At 44.6% G+C, this 12,187-nt stretch overlaps 1 long non-coding RNA gene across 1 annotated transcript in view; it reads right to left on the bottom strand.

Annotated features, from left to right (window-relative positions):
• Nucleotides 1-1,011: 1,011 nt before the first annotated feature.
• LOC140069857 (uncharacterized) overlaps nucleotides 1,012-12,187 on the bottom strand; it is a 32,080-nt gene continuing 20,904 nt past the window's right edge. Inside the window, exons 3-4 of the long non-coding RNA XR_011848865.1 lie at nucleotides 2,146-2,283; nucleotides 1,012-1,370 (exon numbers count right to left, since the gene is read on the bottom strand). This is a non-coding gene — a long non-coding RNA (uncharacterized lncRNA). The remainder of the gene's footprint in view (nucleotides 1,371-2,145; nucleotides 2,284-12,187) is intronic.

The raw sequence follows: 12,187 nt of genomic DNA, 5'->3' as shown, positions 1-12,187 counted from the left end.
TAAAAAAAGACCAGGATTGTTGTACATGTAAATAGAGTCACAAAACTCTATTCAGATGGTTATGCTGATGTATGTGATGGCATAAGAAAATAGTTATGAATTCTTGGTCATGGAAAAATAAGACATCTCCTGAAAATAAGACCTAGTTCCTCTTTAGAAGCAAAAATTATACTTATTTTCCTGGAAACATGGTTATAGCTGTAATAGATAGAGAGAGAGAGAGAGAGATGTAATGGATAGAGAATTATGAAATAAAGATAAAAGGGGAGATTTATCATTGGTTTTGGCCTTTTTGGTGTATAAAAGTTGCATAGAAGGTTTTTGTGGCTTTTCATTGCTCAAAAGTCGCACAGGACTATTCCCGCCACTTCACTATACTGGCGTAAACATAGGCTTGCAGACTATAGCGGGTGTGCAGGGGCCCTAACATCCCATGCCGGCCCGCTCTTCCAACACACCATGCTCCTCTATGCCCACTTGGCGTGGTGGTGGCTAAAAGGGGAAAATAATCATTACGCCTTTTGGTTCGTTACGATTTGTGATTACTTTTCTCCATTAATGTCCCCCATAATAATAAGATTGATGAAACAAATAGAAAATTAGATGTCATATTTCTTTTCTATGTGTACCCCATGATTTGTAAAGCGCTGCAGAATATGATAGCGCTATATAAATAAAGACTTATTTTGTATTTATTTATTTAAAGCTAGGAACTTCATAGACTAATAGATGGATATGAAGAGTTATGTAGGTGTGAACTAAATATGTAGTCATAAAGCAATAAAGAAAGTGATATAAACAATAAGAAAGATAGGTAAATATGCTAATAATAAAAGTCATCTAAATAAGTGAGAGATGAGCAGATACATATCACAAATATATGAAGTAAAAAGAAATATATAAAGATAAAGTGAAGGTTTTATGTATAAATGTGGATCAGTAGAAAAGACAAGTAACATCTAATACAATACAACAATGTCATAAATATTTATTACTCTGACATTTGTTAACAGAGAAAAAAAAAAAAAGTTCTACAACTTTGCCAAGTCCTGCTTTCCTCTGGAGAGTGTAAATTCCATCAGTTCCTGGTGAATGAGAGTTGCGCCTTCATGTGAGCTCTTTGTGAAGTCTGAATTGATGTTCAGTGGGGGGTGGTCTTCTCTCATCCCCCCAGTGGGAAAGATAACATGAAGTCGCTTTTATTTCTGCAGTTCTTCTCTGGCCACCTGGGCTTTCTCTTCTGAAGTTAAAACCCGCTGCAAACAGAGCTTATTCCAAGACAATGTTATCACTGTCCAGGGATTTATGGCTCATAAATTACAATGATTCGATATGTGCACAGTAGAGGTTTTCATGAAGGGGGGGCCTCTCTGGAAGGTAAATACATGTTATTATTATTTTTGATTATAAATTGTTATAGGGACATAGTAATGCTTTTATTGCAGCTTTTAGTGACTGTATAGCAGCTGAATTGTCACCATCCACATGTGTGTGGAAATACAATACAATGACACTTTAAGGAAACACTGCCACCTAGTGTTGAGATTAAATAGACATTCATTTGTCCACATTTGAGAGGACAATCCTTCGCTGATGGAAGCAGAAATTACACTGGGTTGTGTTGAGTAACAGCACATATACCGTCCAGAGAGGTTGCAATAGGGTTGGATATGTAGCAGTCAAATTTGGGTCTGGGTGTTTTATCTCTGTGAGCCCTTGTGGACTACTCTATCCCTACTAAATCTCTACTCTATTTATTAAAGGCGAATGAACTCGCGAAAGGTACCCCTTTCAGATCCGAGGGAGGGGCTCAAAATAACCAGTGAAATTAGGATGAAAACAATACTATTCACCTAACCATTATCATCCTGACAATCTAACAATTAAGAAACTATACAGGTAGAATCAATGCCATGTACAGTATAGGGCACCTTTACACTTTCGTGACCAATGGGGGAAGGTGTCCTTTTTTGGACTTTTTGGTGTGTAACGTATAGAATGACTAGCCAAGTCACACAAGGGTTCCAGAATTTCCCGGACATTGCAGCAGGTTATAGGGAGCAATGAGCAATGGAGTCTGATGACTTCACCATGAATATCCATGTCAGTTCATAGTCCCTTATGAAATCCGGACCCTGTACTCACCTCACTTATTGTTCCATTTCCTCCACCACTTTCCTGTCCAGTTTGTTTTCCATCTGTTCTTCCATCTCCTTCTTCTCCAAGACTTTCTCCTCCACTTCCTGATGTTTTGTCTCTTTCTCTGCATCATCATCCTCCTTGCTATATGACAGAGCATAAATGACATCTCTATTAAAAATGCGCTATATTATACTGACCAGTATTGCGGAAGAGATTATATTACAAACTGGTTGTAAAATGTATGTAAGATATTGGAAGTTAATAAAATATGTGACCCCTTCAAGCAGTGTAGTCCTGTTCCGTTTATTTATTAGGGTTATTAGGCATAAAATATTTCATTTCTGTAGCAATTCTCATCCTAAAATAGAAAACACAACGCTGGTTACTGGAACCTTCCAACATGTGTTCCCCATATACCCCTTATATAACCAATATACCCCTCATGTCCCCCATTTTATCCCACAAGATCCTGACATACCCCTCATGTCACAATGTGCCCTGTATGTCTGACATAATCCCCTCATGTTACTATATATACTGATAATATCTTTTAAATTCTTCTAAAATCTGCTACTGTCTCTGCAGGTCCAACGCATGTTCCCATTCTAACTTTACCTCCCGATAATTCCATCATGTCTCCTACATGTCCCCCACATAACCTTCCTGCCCCCACATACCCCTTATGTCCCTTTTATGTCACCATCTCCCCCATAAAATGCTGCATTATTTCGTTATATTTGTGTTGTGTTATTTTTATTTCCCTATAATGTACCTATAGAATTACAGAATAGTAGTATCATATAATTACCATTTTTGTGGGTCTGATCCATAAATGCGCCACCACCATTATATGCAGCCATTGTAATCCCAGCTAGAACTTTTTTGGTCTCTGTGACAATTGGATTTTAAAAATGTTGGGTTGTCATAAGAACCAGGATTAACAATAAAGCTTCATTACACCTTTGTTACGGCTGTTTATTGTAGCCTAGGACTAAAGTACAATAAATTACCAATATCCAGAGGTCCGTTGTAACTAGGGGTCGTATGTAAGTCGAGTGTTCTTAAGTAGGGGACCGCCTGTATTACATGGAAGATGGAGATCAGAAGATTTGTATCATTACATTTGACAATTGATAAAAAATTGGGGAAAAGTTACGGGACAGTCATTGCCCATTACAACTGCTGTTATTGAAATAATCGAAAAAGTGATAGATTGGTTGCTATGGGCAATTTCTCCATTTTTTTATACTGTCCTGTTCTAGGTAATTTTTAAAGAAATCATTAATTTGTCTTACTTTTATAAATACAGTATATATATGTGGACCGATACTTACGTCAACTCAATATCCCCTTCTTTCTTCTGCACGATGTTGTCCACCTTCTCTTCCTTGATGTTAGTTTCCTCCCAGGCAATTTTCACCTCCCTCTTCTGCTTCTTCTTGGTGTTCTTATCCTCAACCTTTCGGATCTTAATCACTGCCGGCTTCACTTCATCTATCTCCTCGTTATCACCCATCCTATAAGTAATAAGACAGAATCCAAGGCCTGGACTTAGGTCCAGTATATTCTGGACTCCTTTCCCTGAGATCTATACTGACATACAAGTCCCACTTAGATCAATCTGGACTCCTATATGTGGATCATCCATCTTTCATTGGCTCAGATATATTACACTGGTTACACCAGCTTTTTTTGGCTGACATTGCAGTAAGAAGATTGCACCACTTTTTATATTTCTGGGCTATTGTCTCGCAGGTTATGGGAATCCCATAGTTGTTACCCATAACAACTGATCTTATTGAAATAATGGAAAAGTGTCCAGGTTAGTTGTTATAGGGAATTTTTCAAATTTTAAAGGTCTTGTTCTAGGTTAATTTATGAAATCGTTGACTTGTCTTATAATATAAATGTACAATGATAATTACATCACCTCATCCTCTTTCTCCTGCTTCCTGATGTTGTCCACCTCCTGCTCTTGTTCACCTTCTTTTCCTCCCATGCATTCCTCTTCAGCTCCCTCTTCATCTTCTCCTCCACCATCTCCACCTCTCCGATCTTAATCTCTTCCACCTCCATCTCCTTTCTATCCATATTGTCTTCCATCCCATAATTAAAAAAGATAATGAGTGTCCAGGACATACACTATGATCTCTACAGATGAAGACATGATAAACAATAGTGGACAAGGAAAGAGAAATCTCCTTTACCAAACATGTCCCCAGAACTCCACTTAAAGGGGTTGTCTGACAGCATAAAAAACCTATTAGTGGCCAGGAGGGGTCTGGTTATAAAAACAAACATTTACTCACCTCCCCGGTCCCTTCCGATGTCCCCCACTGCCATCACTCCGGTCTGTGCCCTATGGAAACAACAGGGGCAAGCAAGCCGTGCTGCATGCTGCTTCCAGCCGGCCGAGGTGGGCGTGCACACCCCGCGGCTTCGGTGCCCGTTTGTTTACATGGGGCTGCAATGATCAGCTGTAAGGTGTCTGCAATGAAGCTTTATTGATAATTCTTGGTCCAATTACAGCAAAAATTTTGAATCTCCAATTGTCACTGGGGCAAAAGAAAAAAATGTGTCTAGAACTTCAATTATAAAATATACAGTTTCGACTTACATACAAATTCAACTTAAGACCAAACCTCTGGACCCTATCTTGTATGTAACCTGGGGACTGCCTGTATTCCATTATACTTGACCTCACATGTAGCCCCTGTACTGTAGCTGATCATCAAGATCCCGATGTTCAGCAACCAATAAGGCCCTTTACTGCACCCAAGACCCTTAGTATCACCTCCATGGTTCCAATACCCAACATGTAAGTGAATGAGATCTATACCAGCATACAAGGTCCACGATTTGCGATTATCCAGATTTCCTGACTCCAATCTCGTGCTGCCTGTCCTGACCTACCCACAGTTGTACTTACTCTGGTGCTTTGGTCCAGTGCTTTGCCCTCCAGCACTCCCAGTCTGTATGTGCCTGCCAGCCCCCGCCACCCTTAGTATATAGCCTGCCAGCCCAGTATATAGCCTGTTAACCCCTGCCCCCAGTATATAGCCTGCCAGCCCCTGCAGTATATAGCCAGCCACCCCCCCCCCTGTATATAGACTGCCAGCCCCTGCAGTATATAGCCAGCCACCCGCACCACCGGGTATTTAGCCTGCCAGACCCTGCAGTATATAACTAGCCCATTTCCCCCCAGCCCCCCAAAATTTATAGACAGCCAGTCCCTGCCCCGAGTATGCCAAGCATATAACTAAAAAAAATTAACACTACTCACCTTTCCAACGCCCCCACAGGACCTCTTCTTGCTTTGGATGCTCCGGTGCACCTTTGGGTCCTTCGAAAAGGTGCCGGTGGAGCCGAAGAGGCACCGAAGCATCTAAAGCAAGAAGAGGACCTGCGAGGGGCATAGGAAAGGTGAGTACATTGTTACTTTTTTTTGTAGGCTCAATGACTTCATGTAACACATGTTATGTAAGCAGCAACATGCATTTGTCTTTTAACATCAAAGGGGTTGTCAGATAGGGCCTAACTTGCTGATCGATGTGTCTTTCAGTGATGGGATCCATGCGTATCATGAGAACAAGGGTCCGATGTACCCTCGTTGCTTTCCAAGATGACCGGAGAAGATGTTCGCGCATGCATGTGCTCCCCAGTTCATCTCTAAGGAGCTTATGGAGATAGCTGAGCGCCATACTTGTTAGATGGGACTTTAATAGTGATGACTTACAATGTCATGCAGATGCTGCTACTAAGAAAAAGTATTTATATTTGTTGTAGTAATTTGCCCAGAACACAAGGCAAATGCATCATGTGAAAGCAGCCTGAATCAGTTTTTGAATCTCATGCCAACAGTGGATCATTAGAGAGGACCCTCCTTGGTCCAGCAATGATCTCTTCTAGTAACATGCTGGGGGATATGGGCAGAGGCATTTGCTTGACTACTCCAATAGGGGGCGTAAGCACTGAGAGTGCCTAGGGCAGCGTCAACACTAAATACGGCCCTGACCGCATATTCTTCTATAATTTAGTTTATTGTATGAACAATAAGAAGTAAGGTCCAAAGCTCTTCTTATAACAACCACAGACAAGCTAAATGTATAATTTAACTCCTACTCCTGTTAAGATATATGAAGAAAATTATCAGCACATGTTTTTCATGTGGTCCATCCATAAATGATTGCACCGGCTCCTGGAATGGTGAGGTTGGGGGAACAATCCTAAGTGGGGAGAGGTTTGTCTTTTTCTGTAGATAGGACAGTGAGATAACGTAAATAGCAGCACTTTACAGGGCATTGTCTCCTTACAGAAACTAATGAAAAGCTTCCCCACAGAAACTGATCTGTAAAGTGAGATTTAGAGGACTAGGGACAGTAATGTGAGGATTGTGGAGATAAGGAGAGAAAGGGTTGACATAATGGGAATGGCAGAGAAAGGGAAATCACCAATTTAGACCTTTAGTTTACCTATTTATCTGTGTTTATAGAACTTCAGCTCCGGAGAACAAACACCGAAATACTAAACCAAGGAGGAAGATCCTGAAGATATAGTGCTAAGAAAGAGTGGAATGTGGTATAATTAGGAAGGGTGGTCCATGGAGATGTTCCAACAGAGATAATGGATGGGTGGCAATACTTATATTGATTACAGAGGTGTAGCAAGAATGGGGCAGGAGAAGGCTTCTCATATTTGAAACTTACCTTCTAATTTTTATTACGTTGAACACAGTGGGGCACATTTACTTACCCCACTGTGTTACCCCAGAAAGTGCATTGTCCGATGATAATGCATTCTGACGCGATTCACTCAGATCGTCCGCCCGATATCCTGCATGTGTCGCTTCCCCGCTCAGGAGTTCACCTTCTTCTTCCTGATGCATATAAGTGTTTGATCCACAATTTGAAAGTCAAATCCCGCGCTCAGTCCGAATCAGTCAGATCGTCCGATGGCACGCCCCCTAATTTCTGTCGCATGAAAGCCAGTGCAGCTGCACCAAAATCTGATTGCGTACGACACAATCCCTTGTTAAATATCTATATACACACACACACATATATATTATATATATATATATATATATATATATATATATATATATATATATATATATTATATACATACAGGCTTGGTTTGAAGGGAACCTGTCAACACATTATTCACAAATACAGCTAGTGGCAGGTTCCCATAGAGCCCTAGTAACTGACACCCTTCTTTTAGCTAAAAATTGTTACCCTCAGATTCCCATATATTTAACTTTATACTTTTACCTGGTATCTTAGCATGCTTATAGTGAGTTGAGGGGTGTTTGCCTCCTCGGGCTGAATCCAGCAGCTCCTCCCTTTGCGATCTCTGCATGCAGCACTAATGTCATTTGACAAGGGTGACATCATCGCAGGTCCTTTAGCCTTCTAACATAAGAATACTGTACGCCAAGCATATATCTCATGAAATCACAATATATCATATCACATGATATCACAGCAGCCTGCATGGAGAGGAGTAGAAGTCCTGTATGTGTCTTTCTAGTCCTATCCGGTTTCTACAGCATGGACACATCACAGTATCATTCCTCTCATCCTGCATATGTGGGTACTGCACAGCACAACTATTTTCTTCCTGTATTTAATGGTACTTAAGTACAAAAATGATTGAGCTTCGTTTACCCACAACTAAATACAAACTCCAAATAGTAGTAGCTTGTGTGATAAAAAGTACCTTTTACCAAATATGCAATAAAATAGTACTATCAAAAAATGTCACTCACTCTCTAAGAAGTGGTGGGTAGAATTCGAACCATACACTAAAGGCAGAGGGATAAAAAAGGGTACAGTTGCTTACCCTCAACTGATGTTTGGAGTGATACTAGACTGAAGTCAGGGAGCAGGTTCCTTGAATTCTTCTAGATGTAAATGTATAAATTCTGCAATATGGTGTATCACTGGAGAATTTGTTATAGGAGAAAGAATGTGTGTATATTAGGGTGTTAATCTAGGAGAAGACAGTATATGTGGTGACCCCGGGACCAGGATACCTATCCCTAGTGTTGCCCTAAAACACGCTAATAGGACGTAGTCCTTTAATCCCTGTGAGACACTGAAGGGGTTAACTGTGGATGGGCGGTATGTTTCCCCTAGGTTTTGCTATTATGCAAGGCCTTAGTGCTGAGGTTGGGTGTCCAGCACCTTGGACACAGGTGATGGGAGCAGCCCAATCAGTCTTTTTTTTTAAACCGCTCGGCAGAGCTGGAAGTGTTGTCTCTCTCTGGAAGGAGGCTGGAGAGCACACAGCCCTGACCTCTGTGCCTGGAGCAGCCAAGTGATTTTGTATAGTGGTGAGTTAGTGGAATACTTGTATAGTTAGCACCCTGACGGGTAGGATTTTTGTTTATTTAATGCCTGAATGTAAAGGCTGTTTTATTTTGCTGCTACAATAAACGCAGGCGAGACCTGTTTTGGACTGTACCTTGGTGTCACTGTCTTGAACTGCATCACAGCACCCCGCTACCACGGTCTCTACTGGGCCAAATTCCCACATATGGTGGAGGATGCGGGCAGTTCAAAAGACACACACCTGAAAGGCTCGCTACATCCTGCAACATTGCATGGCCTGGGTGAAAGCAGCAGGCAAATTGCAGGATAAAGCCAAGATGGAGGACTTTATAAAATACCTGCAAGAGGAGGCCAGAGCTAATCGGCAGCAGCAGCAGGCCATGCTCCAGCAGCAGGAGGAGAGGTCCCGACAGCAGCAAGCCATGCTCCAGCAACAGCAGGCAGAGTCCCGAGCCATGCTACAGCAACAGCAGGAAGAGTCCCGAGCCATGTTCCAGCTGATGATGGAAAAGTTTTCTGGCGTTATGGCAGCACCGCAAGCGACGACTACTGAGGGGTCCCATACTGGTTTGCAAGGGTACCCGGGTGTCCAGCATTCCGCACGGGCTGCAGTGCAGAAGGCTTTACAAAAGATGACGGCGACCGACGACGTGGAGGCTTATCTCACTGTGTTCGAGCGAGTAGCTGAGCGAGAGGAGTTACCAGCTGAGCAGTGGGCAGATGTCCTGGCGCCATTCCTGACAGGCGAATCGCAGAAGGCCTACTACGACCTGAGTGAAACGGAGGCACGTGAGTACCCCCAGCTAAAGGCGGAGATTCTGGCTCGTCTTGGGGTCACCGTTCAAGTTCGTTCCAGCCGGGTCCACCAGTGGGCATACTCTGAAAAACTACCCCCGCGCTCCCAAATGCATGACCTGATCCATCTTGTCCGGAAGTGGCTACAACCCGATGACTGCACCCCAGCACAGATGGTCGAGAGAGTGGTTCTTGACAAGTTCACCCGTTCTCTGCCCTCTCGGCTCCAGCGGTGGGTTGGACAGGCCGGTCCCACAAATGCTGAGGAACTTATGTCCCTAGTAGAGAGATATCGGGCTACGGAGGATCTTCTACTTATCCCTCCCACACGAAGCAGTGCCAGTGACAAGGCCATTAAACCATCTGGTAGGACTGCTACTGCAGGAAAAGGGAAACAGGTCAGGTTGGAAGTAGGTACACTGGGGGGGCTTGGATACACAGAAACCCAGTGAGGCTCGTGACAGAGGTCATAGCCGTATCCATTGCTGGCGATGCCATGAAATGGGCCATATTGCTGCCAACTGTCCCCTGTCTGTGGAGCCAATGGACTGCAACCAGACCCGGCGAATGTCACTGTTTGCCCGGCCGGTTCTGGCTGCCGAGTCAGTCACAGATGCAGAACCCCAAGTGTGTATGGTCACAATCGGTGGTCACACGGTGGAAGCCTTGCTAGACTCAGGGAGTCTGGTTACCCTGGTGCGGGGAACTTTGGTTGATCCTGGACTGTACAGTGGGCGTAAAGTGGGAGTGTTGTGTATACATGGGGACACTCGCGAATATCCCACTGCTGTCATCAACCTACATACACCTTGTGGTACTATTACCCATGAAGTGGGGGTGGTGGGGACCCTGTTTCATGAGGCTATTATCGGCAGAGACTTACCAGTGTTTTGGGACCTCTGGAGACGAAGACCCACCTCAGGTGCTGTTGCAGAAAATGGACGTCAGGTATGTCCGGCCTTGGCCCCTGAACCCTTTGAGGCCGATGTACCCACACCAGCAGTAGGGGTGACCCCATGTGATGAATTCTCTCCCCTAGAGGTCCTAGCTGGTGAGGTCGAGGGCCACGAGGAGGTGGCCGACATGCCGGACCTTGAGTTTTCCCGAGAGAATTTTGGGGCTGCACAGCTACAGGACCCTACCTTGTTTAAAGCACGGGAGAATGTTAAGGTGATAAATGGGGTACTCCAAATACCAGGGGCTGACAAAATATACCCCCGAATGATGATTGTTGGGGAGCTGTTGTACAGGGTCGACCAGATACGGGGTGAGGAGGTTGAGCAACTTGTAGTACCCCAATCTCACCGTAGGCTGGTGCTAGAGTTGGCACACAAACATGTGCTGGGAGGGCACTTAGGTGCTAAGAAGACCCGGGAGAGGATCCTGCAGAGATTTTTCTGGCCCGGGGTGTGGGAGGAGGTAAACCGGTATTGTAGCTCCTGCCCCGAGTGTCAACTTACTGCCCCGGTGTCCCACTTCAGGAGTCCTTTGGTCCCGCTACCAATCATAGAGGTGCCATTTGAACGGATTGCAATGGATCTGGTTGGCCCCATAGTCAAATCCTCAAGGGGGCACCAATACATCCTGGTTATCCTGGACTACGCTACGCGGTATCCCGAGGCGATTCCATTAAGGAACACCTCCTCCAAAAATATTGCTAGGGAGCTGTTCCAGGTATTCTCACGCACAGGCCTCCCCAAGGAAATCTTGACTGACCAGGGTACCCCATTCATGTCTAGGGTAATGAAGGAGATGTGTAAGTTACTGCAGGTTAAACAGCTCCGCACCTCTGTGTATCATCCTCAGACAGATGGCCTAGTCGAGAGGTTTAACAAGACCTTGAAGGGGATGCTAAAGAGGGTGGTCAGCAAGGATGGGAAGGACTGGGATTGTTTGTTGCCCTATTTGATGTTTGCCATACGTGAAGTTCCCCAGTCCTCCACGGGTTTCTCACCCTTTGAGCTGTTATATGGCCGTTCCCCACGTGGGCTTTTGGATATAGCCAAGGAGACCTGGGAACAGGAGAGGACCCCCCACCGTAGTGTGATTGAACACGTCTCCCTTATGCAGGACCGCATAGCGGCGGTAATGCCCCTTGTAAAGGAGCACATGACAAGGGCACAAGAGGCCCAGTCTAGGGTCTACAATAGGTCAGCCAGACTCAGGACCTTTAACCCAGGCGACAGAGTGCTAGCTCTGGTGCCCACCGTTGAGAGCAAGTTCTTGGCAAAATGGCAAGGACCATATGAGGTCATGGAGAAAGTAGGGGAGGTAACCTACAAGGTATCTCAGCCGGGGAGGAGGAAACCCGAACAGATATACCACGTGAACCTCCTAAAGCCATGGAGGGAAAGAGAGTCCCTGATGGCCGTGGGAGTAGAAAAAGCGTCTGTCCCCAAGAAGGGGACACCGGAGGTAGGTGTACCCGATGCCAAGGTGCCTGAAGTACGGATCTCGGAGTCCCTCTCCAGGGCCCAGATTCAGGAAGCGAAGGAGTTTGTGCTCCGAAATGTGGATGTGTTCTCTAAGTTACCGGGACGTACTTCAGTCATCAAGCATGATATCATAACCGAACCCCACATCCGGGTACACCAAAAACCCTACCGGGTCCCTGAAGCGCGCCGGCTTGCCATATCCGAAGAAGTCAGGCAGATGTTAGACCTGGGGGTTATCGAGGAGTCTAAAAGTGACTGGTCGAGTCCTATTGTGTTGATTCCCAAACCTGATGGTTCCCTACGGTTCTGCAAAGACTTTAGGAAGTTGAACGAGGTGTCCAAATTTGATTCTTATCCCATGCCCAGGGTTGACGAGTTGATAGAACGACTTGGACAGGCTAGATTCTTCTCCACCCTTGACCTGACGAAAGGGTATTGGCAGTTACCCCTTACTGACAGGGCCAAAGAGAAGACCGCTTT

Source organism: Engystomops pustulosus, chromosome 7, assembly GCF_040894005.1.
Source record: "Engystomops pustulosus chromosome 7, aEngPut4.maternal, whole genome shotgun sequence".
NCBI classification, from domain to species: Eukaryota; Metazoa; Chordata; class Amphibia; order Anura; family Leptodactylidae; genus Engystomops; species Engystomops pustulosus.
Note: the sequence above shows the minus strand (reverse complement) of the source record. Positions and strands in the feature narration are given on the sequence as shown.